This window comes from Rhodnius prolixus, unplaced genomic scaffold (genome assembly GCF_049639745.1).
Source record: "Rhodnius prolixus isolate KJV_2025 unplaced genomic scaffold, Rpr scaffold_7, whole genome shotgun sequence".
Lineage (NCBI taxonomy): Eukaryota > Metazoa > Arthropoda > Insecta > Hemiptera > Reduviidae > Rhodnius > Rhodnius prolixus.
The window spans coordinates 35,124,342-35,142,978 of NW_027411582.1; the positions used below are offsets into that span (position 1 = coordinate 35,124,342).

Genomic DNA, 18,637 nt, shown 5'->3' on the forward strand with positions numbered 1-18,637 from the left:
AAACTTACAACTAATGGATGGATCAGTACTCTATATTCCTGCCATCCATATAGCTTAACCGAAATTAAAATCACCGTAATCCTTCTCTAATCATTTTCTTCCGTTAATTCTAATCGGCTATAACTTTTAAATACATTCATATTTCTTAGCTAGCTCTGCTACAGATTTAAGCACATATATGTTGGTGGAGAATATTATGTCTTCCTAGCTAAATGGTGCATCTAAATACCTGTATATGTCGTCAAACATTCATTTCCTTTCTACCACATAACGTGGACATATCCATTATTACATGTTTGAAATCCTCCTCCTCAATGCAATGTACGCATAGAGGAGATAGGACCTTTCTTTTCTTAGTAGTTATTTCTAAGATTTGGCACGGCCATTATAATAGGTATACTAAGAGGAAGTCTGGAGAGTAGAAACAACTGCAATTATGTATATTTGTTGGCGTCTAACTCGTATTATGCAATTTAAATGTTTATTTAATTTTTGGACCATTAAATGACCTTGACAGTATAAAAAAAAATCGAATGGGTATTATATTTAAAAAAAAAAGTCATTAAAACATAATATGTACCTTAAAGTTAGCAGGAATGCTTAAACTTATTGGAGGTTTTTTCAAGCATTAAACACGATATGGCCATCAACATTTGGTGTTCGCGTGACTCGTTGTCGTAACGATAACACGCTCTCTCTCTCTAGTGGACAAACACAGAAGCACAATTGTAAACAAATCAAGGAGAAAAAAAAAAAAAAATTAAAAAGTAGTAAGTCTTTTAAGTCCCTTTGCTTGTAGTTTAATAAGGCCAATGCCCTTCAAGTTAAAAAAGCATGTGGCCTCACACATTTTATACCCACAAAAAAAAATGTCTACAATTAGGGGAGCCGCAAGAGTGATATTTTAGGAGGCTGTAGGATTTGGCTATACTTTTAGACACCACTCCACAATCTTCTGAACTGCCCTAGAATCAGACGAGCTTGAATTGCCTACCTGAACCTGCATTCGAAGAAGTAGAAGAAGAAGAAGAAGAGGAAGAAGAAAATAGAAATCCTTCCTCCAGCATCTTTCTAAGAGACAGGCGAAGGAGTTCATCAGAGGCTATTCGCCGAGGCTGACTGCAGAATTAATCCGTCAAGGCCGGGGGGCTATAAGGATAATTGTAGGCTTATTAACTGGCCACTGCAGACTCAGAAAACACATGCATCGCATGGGCCTGGCAGATGACAGCCTTTGTAGGTTCTGCCAGGAAGAAGAGGAAACTGCACTGCACGTGTTGTGTCAGTGTGAGGGGCTTGTATGGCTAAGGATGTTACTTCTCGGGGAGGAAAAACCAAGGCCGGAGTGCTTTACCCAGGAGTCACTCTCCAGAATTAAGAGTCTAATTAAACGGACGGGTCTGGAGGGTGAGCTCTAAAGTCGGGGAGCCACAATAGATCCAAAGGGGTCGCAGTGGCGTAGGCCTTGAGGCCGCTCTAATTTAATCTAATCTTTCTAAGATTCTTTCGAAAATTCCTAGGGAAAAGAAAATGGGACGAAGGCTGCTCTTGCTGGCACTAGGAGGGTGAAAAATAGATCTCTTTTCGTCTTCCTACTTACCGTTCTTAATCGTTCTGTGAGACCACTTGGGAAGGCGAATAATGAAAATTGGAACAATCGTTTAGGAACCTCGATTTTTAAAGCCTCAAACGATTGAGGCAAGTTAGAATTCTTGGAATCCTCCCAGTTTTTTCTAATTATTTTTTTCTTCTTAATCAAGTTGTCTTTAAACTCATTCATAGCCACTTATCCATTCATAAATCACAGCGAAAAATGTAAATTAAATTTCAATAATACTATTGAATAATTATCGACTAGATCAGCAAATTAAGTTTGTTCATATCTGTACATAAAAAAAAAAAGAGCTCTACATAATCGAGTGAACATAATCGATTGATTTATTGTTTGCTTGTCACGTAATAAAATGATAGTCGATTGCGCTCCTCTTTTACGCTCTCTGTCCTGCTCCCACTCACTCTCTCTCTCTAACGCACGCACACAAAGCCTCTTTACTTTTTAATTATACAGCTCATAATACTAAATAATAGCACTTAATTAATTATTATCTAATCGGAGTAAATTAATCATATTTATAAATCGATTAATTCTGATCAGGTGACATGCAATTTTATGTGCTGTTATTTATTGTAGATTGATGAAGCATTAAAAATAATAATAATTAAAAATAATCCAAAAATTTACTGGCCGTTAAATTTATCGGAAATTAAATGATTGGCTCAGATTTCAGGTATTTAGAACTTTCTCTTACTGGGTACACATCCGCTTAGAAGTGGCTAGTCCACTTCCTTCCTACGGCCGTCAAGATCATCAGATAATCCGCTTCTTCAGCTATCATCTTTATCTCCTTTGTTTCTCCAACTTCCTGAACGAAGATCATAATTAAAGCGTCCCCCCCCCAACACAAAAAAAAAGGGGACTTAAACCCAAAATATCCTAGCAGCCTAACTGGATCACTTTATTATTTCGCTGAATTTTTCCGTCGCAGCACGCGAATTTGGTTGAAGTCAAACTGATGAATTAACATCTCTGACGATTATGTCCTGTCAGAATAAAGGGTGAGATCCATGGGTTGCTGTTAATCGAACTCCAGCATCTTTGCGTGGGTGTTGTATGTTTGTAACTCTTCTTCCAGATTATTCCAGATACAGTAGAACCTCGATTAAACCGGGTTGACCTCCGGCTATACCCACCCCGGAAAACTGAAATCCCGGTTAAACCGAATACACGGTATTACATGGTAATACATTACTGTATCGTCCCAGAGATCAACTCCTATCTTAGACGGCAATCCTTTTTTTTTATTTTTTACATACATATTTTTTTTTTAATTTTTCATTTTTTTGCCGTTCAACTTTTTGAAAAATACTTTCCAAGTGTTGTTTGCTTTTTTCTATCAAACGACCACTCTCTGATGAGTGTAACAACAATTTAAAAAGCAAAACTTTGTGCAACCACTGTTGGAATGTCCTTATCGTGAAAAAAATATAATGACCCTTCAAGAAAATCAGGTATAAAAGAATTGCTGCCACCGCCTACCAATTATGTTACATCGGAAGACAACAAAATTTTCCTGTCGCCACCGAAAATTAACTATTGTTTTGGGCGCCCATCCAGGTGTTCTTAAGATCCCGGTTAACCGAGAGCCGGTTAATCGAGGTTGTACTGTAATTGGGAACCATAGCATATTGTAAAGTTTTTCCAAAAAAACTTTACTAACACAACTAGTGCCTGCCACTAGTTATTTTAATATGTGGGTTTGATTAACTAATAAAACTCGCTAAAGTTGTAAGTAATAACCTGATTTATTAACACGTTAACATTACTCACATTAACATTTACAAGCAACTAACGCTATTCATTACAGTCACCATTTACAACAGTCACAACAGTTTACTGTTACTTACTCACTTCGTAACGCCACAAAACTGTTCCCCGACTGACCACTGGTCCACACTGCACCGAATTGCACTAGTCTCAGCTACACTAACACAGCTCTACTCATCAACTGACTAATTGCCCAACTAGCTACCACTGAAGCACTCCGCAACACTGACTCTCTCAAAGACTTCACTAACAACTGATTAAAACTGCTTAAAAACTCTTAAAACTTAATTGAAAACTTACTTCTCCAGCTGTGTCTGCCTCCTTTTAACTGCGTGCCTCCCTCCAACTGGGACTGCCCTCCTCCAACTCTCTGAGCATAAGTTTCCACGCCCTCCTGACGTTCATTGGCTGGAGAAAACATACTGCCACCACCTCAGCTGGGGCCGCCTTCCTCCTACTCTCTTTCTCGCTCCTACCTGTCAATCACTGGCTGGGAAAACACATATGCCACCACCCCAACTGAGGCCTTTCTCTTAGCTGGCTTTTACACAGGTCACTAACTCCTTGAACAATCTAGCCCTTTCCTTTCTAGTTCAGGTATAGACCGGCCCTTTTGTCTACACAGTGGTGGCCTGTTACCGGCTTTAGTCGCTTAACCCCTAGAACAATCTAGGCCTTTTTTTTTTCTGCCACAAGTAGATGCCGCCCTTTTGTTAATGCAGTGGCGGCCTGTTACTGACTTTGGTCGTTCAACCTCTAAAACAATCTAGGCCTTTCTTCTCCGCCCAGTTCAACTTCGTTACAATATATTAAATATCATAATAGCATATCTATGACATTTGTTTCGAAGTGACAATGAATTATAGAGAGAGGTCTTTGCTAGGAAATAGAAAATTCGTTGACACTTTTAAATTTTATTTAATTTCGTTTTTCTGTTATCTAAGTAATTATATATTTCATAAATGAAAATTGGAAAAGCAGGAAAAATAATATGTGAATAACGTGGGGAAAATAAAAAAATATAGTAAAGAAAATCCCATTGCGTAAACACGCACAAAATATTTGGTTAAAAAAAGGAAATACGTAGAAGCTCCGGAAATGATGGAAGAAAATTAAATGTAAAGATTTTCTTGCCACCAGCCCCCTCCCCGTCCATTACAGCGATCCTTCGACCCAACAATGACATACTACTTAGAAGAATGGCTTCAACACTGAATTGGTTGAAGGTATTGTATATATACCAACAGCAATAATACTACAACCAACCACAAACCAACTATACCCGGGTTTTATATCCGGGCCACCGCTAACTGCCATCTTGGAAGAGGTTCTATAGAAAGACCGCAACTTTATTATCTTTTTTATTCGTTTTAAATATTTTTTTTTTATTAAAAAGGGCAATAATTTTTTTTTTTTGGGTGGGTAAAAATTCTTTTGTTCTTGTGGTAGGGGAGGGGCCCTTCTTTCATCGGTTTCCTGGTTATATTTCGCCGCTCTAAGGGGCCGGTATAATCAGAGCTGCTGACCCTTAGAGTAGGTCCTGGTCTACCATAGAAGACACTGCTAGCCCACTCTAACAATAAGTGGGTCCAGTTCTAAAAAGGAGAGTCCCATATATATATATATGAGAGAGAGTGTGCGCGCGTCCTGGATGATAAAGAACAAGTGGGAATAGAAAAAGGACGTTTCTTCTTTTTCACCCATTGTTGTGCCATGATGCCCACTTTAATGTATTGTCTAAAAATGTATTATTTATTTCTAGTGTGCTGTTATTTATTTATTTATTTATTTTTGGTTTTATTCTAGTTTTAATTTTTCTCCTCCAGAATATATTTATAACCTAAGGGAGGTTAGGCAGTTTTTAAGATTTGTAGAAAATATAACCTATTTAGAATTCATCATCTTCTTCTTCCCATGGTGCTGTAGTCCTATAGTAGGACCTGGACCTCCTTCAAGAGGAAGTCTGTCCTCGGCTTTTAGGCGCCATCTTCTAACAACCACACCTTTCGCAGATCTCTTTCTACGTCATCCAACCATCTTATCCTGGGACGATCTCTACGTCTTGCGCCCCTCCTATAGGGGTGTCCTTATAGTCCTTTTCTCGGAACTCTCGATGATGGGTCACGAGCCACCACAGCCTGCCTTTTTTTTTTTTTTTTTTTTTTGGATTCAAGAAACTATGTCCGGCGGTTCTCCGTATAGTTTCTTGAGTTCTTCGCTCTTTCGGAGCCTCCATTCACCGTCAATCCATTCACCGTACACCAGGCCGTAGATTTTTCGCAATACTTTTCGCTCCCATATCCTCAGGATGGGGAGGAGGAGGAGGAGGAAGATTTAGAATTCATCATTCCCTTTAATTCGGAGAGAATCTCCTCCAGAATTTCTTAGAGAGGGCTTGAATGGTAAGGGCGAATCCAGCACCAGGGAATGGTATCCTCTCACAGTCAGCTCCACACTCTTCCTAGAATTTGGCTGAGTTATGCAATAACTTGAGGGTACTGTAAAAGAGAGAGAGAGAGAGAGAGAGAAAGGAGAAAAGATATCGCCAGTGCTGTTGCTTAAAGTTACTATCCTCCCTTCCAGGGCGTCACAAGCAATTTGTCATGAGGAATCACTCAATCATATCCCCTGTGACAGCTGAGCGAGTCACTTCAGCTTAAGCTCTATGCCAAAGATTTCCGTTCACGAAACTAATCCTTCCAAGCTTTTTTTTTTTTTTTGAATGTTGAAGGTGGCAACATTGCAACTTCTCAAAAAAACTGAAGATTTATCACACAAATTAGTTATTGTACTTAATTTCTTCAATTTAACTTGGAATTATCGTCCAAATTCTTTACCACAGGACGGAAAATTGATCTAAAGTTACATTTAGAATAAATTTAATACAAACAAGAATTACACGATAGATAAAAGCCATCGGCCGGAAAATTCATTAAAAGGAAATACTTTTCATTAACATTACAACTACTTCCTTCTTCCTTCTTCTGCCCTACATTTAAACTGAATTTGGTTTCCCTTTTTTCCTGCATAAAATCATAACAAATCTATTTGATTTTCATTTTCCATAAAAGAAAAACAAGAATAAAGCAATAAATTTTTGAAAATTTGAATAAATATTTTCATCATCTTTTCTTTTATTGCAAATTATTAAAAAAAAAAAAAAAAATTAAACTATATTTTTATACCAAATAATTAGTGTTGAATTATTAACCGATCAGAATGTAGAGGTGGAGGCGTGAAAAAAATGGGCGGCTTGAGTTGGCCAATCAAAAGCTGGTATTTCCATGGCGACTACGCCTTCAAGCCACGCCCTCTCCAGTCAGAAAGGCAATTGCTCCTAGATGAAATTTACGCGCTTTATATTTTAAATTTGTTTTAAACTATAAAAATACATTATAATACTCTTTATTTATTTATTTTTTTAAACTTATTATTCGGAAATAGCCATCCCTACTTTGTACGTCAAGATCAGCTGTGCAAATTGATAAAAACGCACTTCTCTGTTTCTTATTACTAACTGCTCTAACATAAAACTAATTGCTCTGACATAAAACTAACTGCTCTATCGTAAAACTAAACTGCTCTGACATAAAACTAAACTGCTCTGACATAAAACTAAACTACTCTAACATAAAACTAACTGCTCTGACATGAAACTAACCGATCTGACATAAAACTAAACTACTCTAACATAAAACTAACTGCTCTGACATAAAACTAAACTGCTCTGACATAAAACTAACTGCTCTGACATAAAACTAACTGATCTGACATAAAACTAACTGCTCTGACATGAAACTAACTGATCTGACATAAAACTGACTGCTCTAACAAAAAACTTAACTGCTCTGACATAACTAAACTGCTCTGACATAAAACTAACTGATCTGACATAAAACTAACTGCTCTGACCTAAAACTAACTACTCTTTTTTTTTTTTTAACATATCTCCAGAAAAATTACTAATTCTTGGAGTGAAATGAAATGAAATGAAGGCCATTTATTAAATCATTTAAACAATACATTTAAATATTTAAATCAGCTAACGCTGTGGCACCCCTAAGGGGAATTTGAGTTGCTAATCATTAAAAAAAAAATTTATCTGTTCTTAGTTCAAATCAAATAATCTTCAACATAAATGTACTTTTTTTTTCTTTTTTTTTCAAAATTATTTAAATTTATATAGTCTTAATAAAATAGTTTAAAAATATTAACTTACACAAAAATACTAATTTAAACAGAATTTTACAATTTCAGAGGTTATCATTTTTTATTTTATTTACATCTTTATTCACACAGAGTATTACACTAATAGACCAACATATTTTAATTTAATTATTTTTGCTTCTAATTATTTTATTTTTCACCGAATTTATTGCTAATATTTTGTATTGTTTTTACTTCTCCTGTGGTAGCCAGGCTTCAACATATATTGCGCTCATTCTCCTCCATTCTGCTCTGTCAAGGGCGACTCTCTTCCATGCTACTCCGCCGCAGCATTTCCTCATCTCGTGATCCCATTTTATTTTAGGTCTACCCCTCTTTCTTTTTAAACCCAGGGGGCACCATTCCAGTATTTTCTTGGCCCATCTGCCATCCTCCGAACGCACAATGTGGCCAGCCCATTTCCATTTTTTTTCGCAGATCACCTTTATAATATCATCCATTCCAGTCTGTGCCCTTATCCATTTGTTGCTTTTCCTTTCTCTCCTACTTATCTTCATCATGCTTCTTTCCATCTTTCTTACTGTCTTTCTTATCTTCTCCAAATCTTTTCTAGTCAGACTCCAAGTTTCGCATCCATATGTTAGGACTGGTCTCACTACGCAGTTCCATAGCTTCTTCTTTACTGCGATACTCACGTCTGATCTAAATAATTTTCTGTATTTACTATACATTCCCCAGCTTAGTCTTATTCTTCTGTTAATTTCTTTATCTATTTTCTCTTCTTTATCAATGAGTTGCCCTAAATATACATATTCAACTACTTCTTCTATTGGTTCTTCGTTTATCATTACCATCATATCTTCAGTGTTATTTATTTTCATTATTTTAGTTTTTTGTGGATTTATTTTTAATCCGAGTTTTTCGGCATATTTAACTAGGTCTTTCAACATATTCATTATCTCTTCATGAGACTTTCCAATCAGCACTAAATCGTCTGCGAACTTCATAGTGACCAATTGTTCACCATTCACTTTAATACCGTAGTTATGCCACTGGCAACTCTTAAAAATTTCTTCCATTACTACTCCAAATATCTTTGCAGAAGGTACATCTCCTTGACGTAGACCTCTTCGTATTTTAATATTCTTTCTTTGATTTCCAATGTTAACTTGCAGTTCGGCGTTTTTGTAAATAAATTCTATAATTTTAATGTATTCATATTTAATTTGTTTACTCTTTAAGGTTTTCAAAATTGCTTCGGTGTACACACTGTCGAAGGCTTTCTCGAAGTCTATGAACAGTAGTAGCAGGGTAATTCTTGGAGTGTCGGATTTAAATAGGAAGGACAATAGTTTTTTACAAGTTCGAAAACGGAAGAAGACCTACGTGATCGCCACGTTTATAAATTTCAACCATAAACTTAAAAGACCCTAAATTAAAATAATAATAAAAAAAAATTTTAACTTTTGGACAAGTTTGTTTATACCGTTATTTTACGTCAATTATTTTGAATATTATTTTATTGTTATTATGAGAAAAACTATCTAAGTCATTAGTTTGTTTTATGTAAAATTATTTCGTTATGAATAATTTTATTATAGTAATAAAATGATCTCGTATGGAAAGTAGGCTCATAATGGGACATTAGAGTGGACAGAGGGGCAGTACAAACCCTTTATCAGCCTCTTAGGCTACAAATTATGGCCCTTAGACTTCAGAAGGTTTGTGGCAAACCGGAACTACACTCTCCCAAACATTTACGCAGCAGATCTTTGTGTCTGTGTAGTTGTTAATAAAATAAAAATAAGTATGACACCTAATATTTAGGCCAAATTTGAAATTCTTGCAATTTTACTAAGGTATCTTCCAAAAAAAAAATATAAAAAAAAGATTTTTGATAAAATTACCTTATTTATGACCCAAAATATGTCCAGGTAACTTACCTGTAACAAAAAAACAAATTATTAATGACCTAAAATAAAAATAGAATAATAAAAAAGTAGGGTGGGAGATCCCGGGTTCGAATCCAGCTGCTGGCCCTTAGATTTTTCTCTTTCTAAAAGCTTCTTACTGACTGATGATTATCTTATCTTATATCTTTGCAGGCCACCAGACAGTGCATCTCCTTCAATCTGCAGGCAAGGAGAAGGAGCAACAACCGCCTTACTGTATCCCTTTACATTACACTTCTACTCATCTTCCTCAGTATTTTCTTCATCTGCATATCTCCTTTTTAAAGATTGGTCCTCTCGGTGTTCTTATTTTTGCCCTCTTTACGGCCCCTGGGCCTTTCCAGCCTTGACCCCACTTTGTGTCCAACCTTGACGAGGTGGTGGGGCTTACGCACTAAGGACACTAGAGACTAACACTCTCTAAAAATTCGCGCGTCTTCCGCTTCTGGGTGTAGTTTTTACTGTCTGTTACCTTTTTTTTTTTTAGACGAAGTATTTTATTTGTGGATATTTCAATGATACTTTGCGTTTCGAGGTACTTGAGTATTCGAACAAATGGTTTATGCAACTTGATCTGTCTGTGATCAGCAAAACTTGTTGGGAAATCACAGAAAATGCTTTTTCTTTTTAAAATATGTTTTTTAAATAATAATAATAATAATGTTCATCCTAAGATGCTACAGTAGGTCTCAGTGTTTTAGGCTTTATACTACTCTCACAGATTCCATCTGAAGATCTACTCGTAAATTATGTAGACTGCCCTTTTGTTCATGTCTTAAAACCATAAACTATTATGGAATACCCATCGTCTATAGTATAACCACCATAGTTTGCAAATAATCCATCATCCTGTTTGTAAATGTAAACCTTGGGACAAACAGTCCCAAATACAAACCCCGTTTTCAATGTAAACCATCACATTGTGGGTTCAAGTTGTGAAGGAGGCTATATTCTGTTGAACGTTAGCGAAGTGCTGTCTGGTGGGTTCTCACTTTGAAAATACCCATTATCCTTTTGAGTATGATTATCTATAGGTTTTTTTTTAGGCTATCTGGCATGGATGTGGGGACCATTACTCTGTGATCCATTTATAGTTAGCAAATAAGAGGATGGAGGGGCTTTGGGGGGAGTGATTTCCTTTTTAGTGCTGATAATGTATGACCGGAAGTGAACGTTCTAACTGTATAATTCTTGAGGTTGGTGCTTGTATTATTATTGGATAGGAAATAGATTGGGAACTGGTAAGGAATATTTCGCTCCCCAGGTCTTTTCCAATATTGACTTTATCCTTAATGGAAGGTTGCAGTTGGATCTTCGATATCATAACCTTATCAGTGTTCCTCAACCCCCGCTTTCCTTGCATTTGTTTGGAAAAAGGAATTCAAGGAATAATTGTCATGTCAGGGGAGAACTACTTCTCTTATCCCACACCCAATTCCCATACAATCCAACTAATTAGTTTCCTCTGCAATTCTACTAATTATCTTTTCCTCGTTCAGTCCAATCATCTAGTAAACATGCGCCCATCATTGTTCCACATTAATCATCAAGATGACAACTCTTCGAAGTTCAATTTTTGGCCATGATTGATTTCATTTCTATCCACTAATTAATTGCATTAAAACCGAAATCAAAAATGGTCGGAGTCTTGTTTTCTAAATTTGTTAAAAAAATGAGTCATTTCCAAGAGGCTTCATTCTCACAGGACAAGAACAGAGGGATGCAAGAATTTAACAAGACTCTTGACATGGTTTTAGGGAGCTTTCAGGAAGTAATGCAAGATTTATCCCCCCATTTTGTAGGGATTGAAGGATTGCAGGGGAAGAGTAAGTTTTGGAAAACGGTTTAGAACATCCATCCTTGAATAATAAGAACACCCCACCCCGTAGGGAGGAAGTGGACTAGCCACTTCTTCAGGGATCTTGGCGTCCCTGCGGGTATCCTAGCCTAACAACACAAACAACACTCAACACTAGCATCTCATCAAACATACACATTCACATTTACACAATTTACACTTCATTGATGTCACATCATCAATAAATAAACTTGTCAGCTAAAGGTACCAAAAAAACATTTTTCAGTCGCCATTTTTGATCTACTACCTAATAATAAATTTGCCTGGAGGCTTAGTCTTTCCTATCCTGATGCCTTACTTAGTTTTATATTAGACAAGGATGACTTCCTGTCCATCTGTCGGGAGTTCTTTTCAAGGACTTTATTCTCTTTGACTTTTTCCCTCGTAGCGTACTCAGGTTTCTTATTTTCATCCTTTATTAAAGAATCATCATGGTTTTAAGAATTGCCACTTCAACTAAGTTGATTTTTCACACATCACTTGTTGACTGAATGAGAAAGGTTACCAAAAATCCGAAACCGGTCAGTAATATAAAAAAAAACATGCGAAATTACGACATCACTTCGGATTTGAAATATCCCAGAAAATTTAATTGCCTAAATTGAGGCTTAAAATTAAGCTGAAAACTTCAGACATGGACTTCGGGTGAAACTTTGCCAGAATAATTGGACTGCACAATGTGTGAAAATTGAGGAGATAAAAGTGGAGGTTGCTGTGGAAATAATACGTTTTAACGAAGCTTAGACGTTTATATGGCCAAGTCAATGGTTGCTACCATCATGATGGTCCATTAAGACGTTTATTGGAAGAGTAGATGGTAGGTCTTGGTCTAAAGAGATAAACAGAAATGAATGGTTTTGGAAGACATCTTCAGAAACTAGGGAGATGCTATAGCAAAATCAAAATAATAAATTGGAACTGATAAAGAGAATCATAATGAGATTTTTGAGGGCTCCATTTGCGTGCAGAATCTTGGAAATAGTTTAACGTCAAGATTACAGCATCAAGAAAGTTTTATGAAAGATTGCTTTGTACAATTAAAAGGTTTTGTGGAAAAAAAGTAAGCCTAAATTTTGGGGAATAAATTTTTTCTTATGAAAAGCAAATTTTTGTTAAACATGACCAACAATTCAGAAAAAAAGAAAAACTAAAAAGCATCCCCCCACCACCAATTGTGGCTGCTGTGGAACTAATCCCAAGGTTCTCCTAAGCAGTTACATTCTGGTGGGATATAACCGTTTAAGATTATTAGTGATAAGAAGGTTATATACTGTATTAAAAGTCAACATGTAGAGGAGAGAGCTTCGTGACTATATAAAGGATTGTAGAGATGTTAGCCGACAAGCAAATGGTGGAGATGCTTGAGAATTTGACGTCATAATGGAAACAGCCGCCAGCGGCCGGGAAAGTTAGCCAAACACATTGTGGTAACTATTATGGTAACTAGCATGAACATTGTTTAAAAGGATTTAAGTATAAGCGCATGGGATGTATGAAACAACTGTTTTGCCGTTGCAACTGGGATACTCTGGCATCCAATTAGCAATGGACTAATCCCTCAATGTTTTAGGGATTATGGGATCGCTTCAGTTGTTCTAAGGCTCTCCATTCTTCTTCCTTCCCTTCTGGGAATGTTCTTGTACATGCCCAGAGACTTGCGCTACTCCCCGCTGTGCAATGTATCTCCCTTGTGTACTCCCTACTTCCATCCAAGTATTACAAGCTTGTAACCAAACACCAGATCCACTCCAGGTCCTACCTACACTTGGCAAATTATCTTTCAAAACAATTTCCTATTTAGACTGCTGGGAAATTCATCTTTTATTACAAGGTAAAATTAATTTACCACCTACTGTGATTATTTAGAGCTATTTTCACTCACGTCCGCATAATTCCCCTACTTAAAGGTTTATACAGGTTATTATTTAATAGAATCTTGTTGGATATTTCTAAAAGCTATGCAGGATTTGAAGTGCACGGAAAATTCCCACTGAACAAGTGCCCGTCTCTTCTAACTGGAAAAACTTGCATTTTTTCTGGCTAATTCTCAGGAAAATTGTGAATTTTGTGTTTCTCCTTAATAATATATTAAAAAGCATGGCTAGAATTCTCTGGAATTTCTTAGCATGGCTGAAAGCTATGGATGTTTTGAAACTATGATTTACAAGAGCTACAGTTTAAAGGGGGAAGTCTGAGTGTTTCTTCAGGGTCACCTTAGTGTCCCTGTGGCAATTCCAGCTTTATAACAAGAACAATACTTTATTATGATGTACAGTCGAACCTCTCAATAACGGACACTGGTGGGGGAAAGCAAAGTGGCCGCTATTTGGAGGTGGTCGTTAGAAGGATTGTAGGCAAGTTTCATAATGAAAAAATATGGGCTTTTTTCCTTTACATCTATTTAAAAATTGTTTATTATTAATAGATTTAAAAACAATTTTTATAATAATCATCACATTTATTCATAACATTAATAATTTATGGTAAAATTATCAATCATACTATCATCTATTATTAGAAAAATAGAACAAACTTTTCGGCAAGTTGACGATGATGGCTTGATTTGGTTTTTGCAAAATCTTCCAACACATTTATTTTCTCTTCTAGAGTTAACCACTTTTGTTTATCGGAAAAAATAATATTGAAAAATGATTAAAATGGTACAAGATGTATGGAGCTTATATGGGAAACTTTAGGGGGGAAAAAAACAGAAAAAAAAGAAAAACTTGAGAAGGGATAATTCTTTTTATCGCCGCGTCAAACGAACTTTTAATAATAAGGTGGTCATTGGTGGGAGGTGAAACATATAATCCGTTCCCCAAAATCAATGTCGTTATGTAGATCATCCGTTAGACGGAGGTTCTTTTATATAGAAAGTTTATAGGGGTAAAACGGGGAAATCCAAAAACTGGCCCGTAAATGGAGGTGGTCGCTAGTGAGAGTGCCCCTTTATGGGTGACCCGAATGTATCCCCAATACGATAACAATTCACTTAGTGTCTGCAGAGATTTTGATTTTGAGAAGTCGGGTTCAACGTATCAAATGGTAAACTCTAGCTCATCTAATCTCCTTTTTTTGCAATTTTTAAAAGAAAAAGAAAAACACCATTAGAGTGAACGTTTTTATTGTTAAGAGTCAATTACTTTTTTATACCAATTTTAAGCTTGAAGAAAGTTTAATAAAGCTTACATAGTCTGCGAAAAGAGGAAGTCGTGAGAGGTTATTCATTTTTAAATTTTAATAAACAATTACTCAGTTACTAAAAACTATTTTTCAAAAAGCTCAGAGAAATTTAGAACATTTATTTCCTTAAAAAATGTACTTTTGTAAAACTTGATCGTATCAGATTTCATTGTGAATTATGTTTACCTCGCCAAAACCAACAAAACAAAACCAACAAAAATGGTCAAAGGCACGTTATTCTCCTAAAAAAAGAGACAACATTTGACAAGATGATTGACAATTTATCGCTTAGTTGGCCATTTAAAACTTACGACAGACAATTTGTAGGCCCCATTATATACGGCCGGCGATTTATAACGTTTTAGTGTAAAGTGTTTGGTACACTGGTGACGTAGGATATTTAGGTGCCGTGTAAGAGGATCCGTGGCCCGTTAATGGCTGCTAATGGCCGAAAACTGAAATGAGCTTGATAGGGTGAGGCGGGGTGCGGTCGGGGGGGGCGGAGGAATAATGGAAGAGTCTACTGGAATTACACAGGGATATTTCGTTAACTTTGCCTGTAGTGGCGCCTTTGTTTATACCATAATAAATAGTCTGAGGGGGCGAAATGTAAGATTTTAGATATTTTAAAATAAGAAGTTTTTATGTTTCAATGATTATCGTTCGATGGCTTTCAGTTCGCTTGATTAACGACTCAACATACGCCTACAGTATATCCGGAATATTGGTTAACATCCGGCAATATCCTGCTTTCTCCTCAATACTTTCCAAGAGTTAAATCAACTATCTTCGCGGCACTTTGATTGGCCTTCTAAAATGCTTAACACAAATGAAACCGTGGAAACCATAAAAGGACTTAGACATGGACAGCTGAAGTTAGAAGAGGCAGGGTTTATCCAAAAAAAAAAACGGAGGAGCAGTGGTGTACTAAAGGTCCAAAGGGAAGTGACTTGGATGTTTTATGATTTAAGGCGCGTCAACATCTGAGGTTATTGGCGTCCCGGAGCTTTTTTCAGTGCACTGCCGGTCTCCGGACAGGGTTCTTTCGTTGCAGGCTGTTGTTCTGGAGGAAGAAATATAAATGTCAGAAGGACGGAGGCGGCGGAGTGTGGCGGGTACAGGATTTGAATTGGAGCAGTTGAAGAGAATTTAGGGAGGTCTTCGGGTTTAAGTTATGGGCACATAGGATGGTCCTGAGAAGATATAAATGTAACAGCAGTTCTGTCACAGCATCTTGATTGCCTAGGATGCCTGTAAGTTCCAAGACATTCTAAGCTGTTCTAAGCATAGGACATACACGTTCACTTTTTGAAGCAAGTGGAATCTAATCAGGAAAATGTTTTTGGAATCCTGTCACTTTTTTTCAATGAAATTTTCATTACATTTTCTCCTTATCTCCAGTTTCTTTGAATCCCTATTTTTCCGCCCAGGTTTTCCTGAACTTTATGAAACTAGGATGTGATTGTTTCTCTCTGGAATGGATAAATATGATTTTGTTCCTATCTTAACTCTTTTCGAGTGACTCCACATTCTTTACAGTATCTTAATGTTCTGTTCTGTTTTACAGACAATCACTTAGAATTACCATACCAATGTAGGGCGTTCTTTAGAGGGAGTTTAGTGGATTTCCTTCATGCATATCCTGTTTTCACTCTAATTTCCTCATTTTTTGACATATCCTGTTCATTAAAACAAGCCCCTCTTTCCCTCTTTGTCATACTCTTTTCGGGAAAGAATACGGCCACTGCAGGCTCAGAAAGCATCTATGCATAGCATGGGCCTGGCAGATGATAGCCTTTGTAGGTTCTGTCAGGAAGACGAGGAAACGGCACTGTGTTGGGTCAGTGAGAGGGGCTTGTCTGGCTAAGAATGTTACTTCTCGGGGAGGATAAACCAAGACCTGTGAGCTTCACCCAGGAGCACGCTCTCCAGCATTAAGAGTCTGATTAAAAGGACAGGTCTGGAGGGCGTGCTCTAAAGTTGGGAAGCCACAATAGATCCAAAGGGGTCGCAGTGGCGTAGGCCTTAAGGGCCGCCCTATTAGAATCCTAATCTTATCAGGAAAGAATCCTCTGGTTGAGCTAATTTGTCCCTCATATCTGCGAAGATTACGTCTTTTCACTGAAAATAATAGTAACTAATAATACCCAGTCCATTCTTTGAACTCAGTTCATCATCTTATAAATGTTACTGAACGCCCTTTACACTAGGTAGTTGAAAGCAGTAACTTGGCGAGCGAGATAAACCTGGTTTAGAAGGGCTGTTGAAGGGTTTAGTTGTAATGTTCCTCTCTCTCACTCTCTCTCTCTACCTCCCAAGCCATCCCCATCTCTGCTTTGTCTGTATCCTTCGGCTGTAAACTTGGCTCAACTCGGTGATACTTTAGCCCATTCATCTAGCCCTTAAATGTTCTTCATTCTTTTTATTTTTCCCTTGTTTTTCTTGAGGAGTGAGAAGATGAAGATTTTTTTTTTAAAGAATATTTTGTAGGCAACTCGATAAATGTTATCGATAGTTATCTTGTCTCGTCTGTGAACTGGTTGCAGTATTTCCGCTTCAATATTGGAGAACGTAGATTATTCACAATATTCACACTTTTTTATTTTTAACTTTCACTAAGATTAACAAAAGAATAGGAGATGATGTCAAATTTTCGGAAACTGTTTTTTTTTCTACCAGAAATATCATTCTTGGGGTCCCCTAAGAGTGTGTGATTAATATATCTTTTAAACGGAAATATCGCATGAAGCTAAAACTTAATATTAAGATTGGGCCCCACCAGAAGACCTGACCGTAACTTAGCAACCGGAACTACCACTGCACACATAGAGTTTTTACTTATTAAAAAAAAAATCTCGAAAATGACCAGCGCTATCCACGATAGTCTTTAGAACTCTACTAGTGAGCGACCTTTAAATTTCATTAGTTACGGCTATACAAAATATTGTAACTCACCACTAATAATAAATAAAGTGCTTGTAGAAATTATAAGTGAGGTAAATGTATGGAAGTGGAGAATTCAACAAGGTTCACTGTAGAAAGGCTAAGGTTATGTGTATGAGTAGGAGGAGGTTATGAGATTAACAAGGTTCATATGGGAACAGTTTTACCAGGATGACGTGGCTAAGAAAACTCAGTTTTCACTCCCACTTTGGTTAAGTTCAAAAACTATTTTGGAAGTGTCACCAACAGTGATGTCTTTAGTAAAGAGAGCCAGCCAGCTCTCTGTACGTAGTAGAGCACAACCAAAGCAATCTACACGACGACGACGACGACGACGACGCCCTTTAATGAGTTCACATACAGAGGAAGCCTTGTGGACTAGTTTAGGCCAAGGTCTAGAAGGGTATGTGTGTGTTTGGTTGGTTTGGCTGGGTCCTGGAGTATGACAAGGGGGAAGTTCTGGAAGTGTGACGTTGTGGATGCTGGGAGAGAGAAAAGTCTAAGCCGAGAGTTTCCCCCCTTTTAGATCCTCGTTCTTCCACATCCATTAGCTTTTCTAACTGGAAAACTACTAGCTATGGAAAATATTTAAGACATGTCCCCCTTCATGGAGCCTAGTGTACTAAAGATATGCGTGCAAGTGATGTACACATATGTGCTGCTGTAAGTGAACTCCTCTGCCAACATGTGGAAACGAGTTTTCCACACTGAGGATAAACTTTTCGTTGTTGTTAATTTGACTTCTGAGGGAAGAGGGAAGGTTTTGCCACTTCTCTCTCTCTTTCTCGCCACTTCCATCTTCTTATTCTTAAGAAAAACAGTCTACAACAACAAATAACAACAACATTCTTCTACTTCATAAGCCGCTCCTACTACAACCAAGTTTCTGAACCCAACCATGTAAAACTGGAAGGCCTTTACAGCGCATTCAACGCCACTATCCGGTTCTTAAGATACTCTTAATGTAAATTACTTTTAGGAAAATTCTCTTTCCATCAGTTTTTCTGCCACTTATCAGTAATAGTATCTTTTATCCCCTCTTAGCCAAGAAATAATCGCTTCACCGGTTCAGATGTAACAATTTGTAAGCAGGAAAGTACTACCACTATAACTTCATAGTATTGGGCTAAAAATTCCTTCTAAAATTTC

At 37.0% G+C, this 18,637-nt stretch overlaps 1 protein-coding gene across 7 annotated transcripts in view; it reads right to left on the reverse strand.

Annotated features, from left to right (window-relative positions):
• The window catches only part of LOC141447530 (lachesin-like), an 860,405-nt gene that overhangs the window by 516,163 nt on the left and 325,605 nt on the right, over window positions 1-18,637 (reverse strand). The window contains exon 4 of one of the 7 annotated variants that reach the window (XM_074115179.1): window positions 9,460-9,495. The exons of the other annotated variants lie outside the window; for them this stretch is intronic. The gene's annotated coding sequence lies outside the window, so the exon portion shown is untranslated. The remainder of the gene's footprint in view (window positions 1-9,459; window positions 9,496-18,637) is intronic. 7 annotated transcript variants of the gene reach the window in all.